Below are 5,626 nucleotides of genomic sequence, written 5' to 3' on the forward strand. Positions count from 1 at the left end.
CAAAGAATGCACCAAATTCAGTCCGACTCATGTTGAGCGGATGAACCAACTGCATCCTATTTCTTTAATTTTTCTTTAGTCGACGATACAATATCATTAACGCAATAAGTTGGGCACGCTTCATGGTTGATGAACGACGGGTTTGATTAGCCTGAGCCGAGTCATGTATATGTGAAAATGACGGGCTATTGTGTCGTGCACGGCAAATAGTCGTCCACGACTCGGTCGTCGGATCATGTAAGTATGAAACTAGTCTTACGGTCCTTCCACATTACACGATTTCGCTCGTGCGGGAAAAAATCGCACGGAAAATTTTTCTTGATCGACTGTTGAAGAGCACGAGACCTTTTACATTGCACGATTAGAACACGGGTACGTTTTGTAATCATGTTGCAGCCGTCCCGTGCCACTGGAACCGCACGTCACCGCACGATACGGTGCTCTAGCGAATACGCTAGAGCACCGTATCGTCCTCTAGCTTAGTGGCCTACGTGACTAAATGCACGTTTTCATACAAGACGGTCTTCAGTCGTACGCGAACTGTCCTCAGTATTGTTTCTACCGCGTTCAGTTTTGCTGGCTTGTTTGCAAATTATGGAAGGGGTTGACGCTGAAGAATTAATATCGCTAGTTCAAGCAAAACCCGTGTTATGGGACAAAACTTTAGAAATTTATAAGGATAGAAATGCAACAAGGAAAGCCTGGGAAGAAGTATGTTTAGCACTGAATCCGGATTTGGAGAACAATGACGATGGAGAAAAAAATGCATTTGGTAAGTACTATACCTATTAACTTTCTATTAAGCAAACTAAACTTACTTTTTGGACGTATGTATATTGTATTTTGTAATGTATATTGGTGTTGTATGTATTGTATACTTCACTTGATTTCCTATCTACATACATATATACATATATCTACAACAGAGACACTTTGTTTTTATTTCATTTATTTATTTTCACATATATGACAAATTATACTTTAGACATTTGCCAGGATACACTTTCGACTTCTGTCAAAAAATATAAGGTAAGCACACTTCTGATATTGTTTGCTTCCAAGCCTCCTCGTTTAGTGCTTTCTCCTGATACATCTTCCAGGCCTGTGATTGTCGTTGTGTCATCAACAAGATATCCGTCTCTGTCACGTACATAATTGTGCAATACGATGCACGCATTGACGATGAGCACTGCAAAATGTGGCTGAACGTTGATAGGGCGATGAAACACGCCATTTTTGCTCAGGATGGCAAACGCACATTCTACATATCTTCGTGCTCTGCACAATCTATAATTAAAGACCCTTTTTTCAACTGTTAAGCGTTTCCCTCCAAAGGGTCTCAGTAGATGTCTGTGTAAGCCAAATGCTTCGTCTTTAACAAAGAAGTATGGTATTTTAGGACTCTCTGTTCCTGGAAGAAGTGTTAACCTCAGATAATGGTGAAGAACCACTTTCTATTGATTTCCACAATTTGGACCTCTTAAATATTGACGAGTCACACTCTTTACCCTAGCTCCCTACATCAACGTAAACAAATCTGTACTTTGTGTCTGCTAAAGCCATAAGGACAATAGAGAAGTAATCTTTGTAATTAAAATACATTGATCCTGAGTCAAACGGACAAGTCAGTCTTATATGCTTGCCGTCCACAGCTCCAAGGCAGTGAAGGAAGTTTGCGATACTTTCAAAGTTGGAAGCAATTGACTGCCACATATCATAAGTTGGTGTCGGTATACACTCTTCTCGCATTTCTGACAAAATCGCAGCACATACTTCTTCAACTATGTTTTTTGCTGTTGAAATTCCAACTCTGTAGCTGTAGTGCAAATCTCTAAACGTACAGCCACTCGCCAAATATCTAAAATAAAGTGAACATGGTCATTAATATTTATCATAGTGAATTGATTGTATTTATTTATTTACAGGCAAAGAAGTAATGAAAAGGTGGACTAACCTCCGAGATTGTTTCGCAAAATCGAAAAAAGATGAGAAATCTGCTAAAAAAGTGGATCTGGGGCTAAATACGTAAGAAATATGTGTTTTCAGATCAACTTCAATTTTTTAATAAGATCTACACCGAAAAAGAAACGGTAGACAGCTTGAACCCAGAAATTGTACTAGGAACACTCGAAGAAAATAAAGAGCCTAAAGGTACCACTGGTGAACCTGAAGTTTCTACCAACGTAAACCTGCCATCCAAGCCCGTAGGAATAAGGAAACGAAAGAAACTAGATGAGGTTGAGGTGAAAATGCTCAGAGCTCTGGAATCTAAAACGCCCTGCAGTAAAATGTCCTTCCTTCAGAGTTTAATGCCTTATTTGACAAACTATTCTAACAGTGAATTCCTTTAATTTCAAGTGGGAGTGTTAAACGTAATAGAAAACATAAACAAACCAAAGGAAACTCCTCATCTTCAATCAAACAACCCCTCTTCTGTGCCATCTTATCAACCACAACCTCAGTACTTGCTTCAGACATCTCCCGTTAAAGAACCGCAAGCATTTGTCCATGTTCAACAACCTCTATTTAAACCTCAACAATATGCAAATCCTAGTTTTTCGGGCAACGTTCAAAATAGCGTACAACAGCTTCACTTTTCTCAATATGTACGTGAACAGCAAATTCAATCAAGGCCAACGCAGCAATCAACGCCTAAACAATCAGATTCATAATCGGAACCGGATACAGCATCCGCATCTCAGTACCTACAGGGATTTTGTTACAGCAACTCTTCACAAACTGAAACTGAGCATAGTCCGTCTATTTCAGCTTCACGAGATTCCTCGATTTCTGATATATTTTGACTGATTAAAATTAAATAAAGTATATTTGCTTATTCAAAGGGTTTTATTATATTACCTACTACTGCAAAATTAACTTACTATATAGAAACATAATAATATAAGATTATGATGAAGCAATTTGTCACTTAAAACACTAAACTTAAATGTAGTATTAACTTCAATGGCATTTTCATTCAAACAACGGTATAAAAAGAAAGTTGTATTTAAATGAGTACCTTAAACATATTGACAGCATTTCAACAGGCTGTATACAGTTTCTAAACTGCGTGGTTTGTCGTTGAAGGACACTCTTTGGTTTTCCATGTATTTCATCAAAGGAGCGAACTGACATACGAAAGTAGTTGAAAAACTTTTGGTCATCGTTTCTAAGATCTTCAAATAATGTGTGGAACATCTCGACTTCCTCTCGTCTCTAATTAATTGGGTGAATCCAGTGAAGGCGATTGCGCCTTTATCTTTTCCGATGCCAATACAGTATCCATAACGCAATAACTTGTTCACGATCCATTAGTTTTTTCTCATCCAGACCAGGCCAAATTTTCCGATGAACTGATAAAAATGTACGATTTACATCGTTCAATGTGAAAGTAGCAAAACCACGATTAAAAATCGGGCGATTTTTTCCCGCACGAGCGAAATCGTGTAATGTGAAAGTACTCTAAGGTTTTTTTCAGATAAACGATATTTTGTCGTAGTCATGCACGGCAACGATATCGTGTGTTAACTCATTGATTAAATGTAAGCTTTTACACTACATGATTTACATCGAAGTCGTAAACGATTGTGTACGATTACAAAGCAAGTATATTCTAGTTTTCACACTTGTGCGTTTGTGGAAAAACTTGCGATTTATACTTGGAAGTAAACAACGATAGTGAATTTTGATTTAACAAAAATATATCGAAATTGATAATAAACTTCTTATCACTTTTCTGGAACAGCAGCCGTGGTAAAACTTTAGAACAGTATAAGAACCGAAATAAGTATAATAACCTGTTTTCGACAACAATGGTATAATGCCAATACTTTTTATTAACCGCTTTCTTTTTCTTTCATCCATCATACCAGACAACACTTCACAGCACGACTGCGGTAGGAATAGAATGATTTGTGAATGCAACTAAACTTTTTTTTCACGACACGATCACTGCACGACAACGACATATTGTCCGTCTGAAAGAAGCCTGCAATATTTTAAAATGAACGTTTTTCAAAAAGCTGTACCTATTTGCTTATCTTTTTTTGAACACGTTTAATATATTTATTCATTACGTCGCGTTGAAGAGAATCTTTATTACTGTAAATTTAAATTTCATTATCTTTTTCAATGTATTTTCAGTTGTGTACTACTGATACTACTACTGTACTAAAGAATAAAGTAAGTAAAGTAACAGTTTATCTGGTGTATTATAAGTTATTGATATATTATTGTTGCAAAAAACATTAAGTTTTGTCTAACTCCTCAACATTTTATAAAAAGATTTGTTTAGTAGAGTTTTTGAAAAACTACAAAGAGACTATTCCCTTTTTTAAAACTTTTAAAATTGTTTCACGTTTGGATTTCAGAAAATAAGAATACCAATGAAAAGTTAAATAAACTTTTTAAAAGTTTGGAAAAGTGTCGAATTTGTTCGAAAATGTTTTCGGAAGTTTTAAAAATATTGGAAACTTCATCGTGATTTGTTTCAATCTAACTTTTTTGTTATTAATCTAAAAATTCAGATATAGTATAATTAAAATTATTACTGAATCCGTTTTTATCATTCCTAATAATTTTTTGGTAGGTATACATAAATTATGAAGAGCACCAGATTCGAAATAACAAAGCTTTGAAATTTTCATTGTCTCATATTGCGTATATAATTCAACCGTTGTTTAAGCTCTTAATTGTTGTAGTCATAATTAGACATTGGAGATTTAATAAATTGATACTTTTTCTTAATAATAGAGGTAATACGAAAAGTTAAATCATGGATGCCTGAAGTTTCCAGTGAAATCTCTGTCTGAGGATGTGTCTGATGATGGTCTCTTTATTATTTAAAATTAATGGTTTTAGTAATGGAAGGCAAGGGGTTGACAAATGACAGATGTTTGTATCTATAAAATATGACACCTTTAGAATCAAAATCGATTCGTTCCAGCATTTCCTCAAAATCAAATAAATATTGCCAAATATCCTGGTGGACTCTTTTGAATGGTCAAGACTGTATGTATAAAGACACAAATATATACACACAATAGTTTTGATATTGTTACGAAAGTTACAAAAATTGTTAAATTTTTTTTTGTAAATATATCTGCAGTTTTTAACTTCCACTTCAACTGAAGTGGATTGAAAATCCGTGCAATGTAGTAATATTAAAACAACGTCATAAGTATGTATTATATTATTGTTTTTTTCATATAAGGATATTTTATTATGTTTTACATTGCATATAGGTATATATTTTATTTTCAATCTAATTCGAGGTCTTTAAGTTTCACATACAAAAGGATGTGAATAGATCTGCAGTCGTAGGGTAAGAATTTATACGAGAAACATACATAAGCAGTTGAAAACTGGAAAGTATATAATCACATACGAGCACTCAAAGTTCATATATCAAATACGTGAGTATAAGCTTTTTGCCGTATACCGAATACGGTTGCAAGTGGATTTTCAAGGAGCTATTGCATATACGAATCAAAAATAGAAATTTTAGGTCGTCATAGTCGGTAGTAATATATGTTAGAAAAGGGTAAAAATGTTTTCCTTATATTATTAACGCATTTAATAACAAAATAAAGAAATTTCATTAAGTTTTAAACCCGTCACAGAAATT

The 5,626-nt window shown here is 34.6% G+C and overlaps 1 pseudogene; it reads right to left on the bottom strand.

The window, feature by feature from the left end:
* Window positions 1–974: 974 nt before the first annotated feature.
* On the bottom strand, window positions 975–3,135 carry LOC140446448 (uncharacterized; annotated as a pseudogene).
* Between the last annotated feature and the right edge of the window lie 2,491 nt (window positions 3,136–5,626).

Source organism: Diabrotica undecimpunctata, chromosome 7 (genome assembly GCF_040954645.1).
Source record: "Diabrotica undecimpunctata isolate CICGRU chromosome 7, icDiaUnde3, whole genome shotgun sequence".
NCBI classification, from domain to species: Eukaryota; Metazoa; Arthropoda; class Insecta; order Coleoptera; family Chrysomelidae; genus Diabrotica; species Diabrotica undecimpunctata.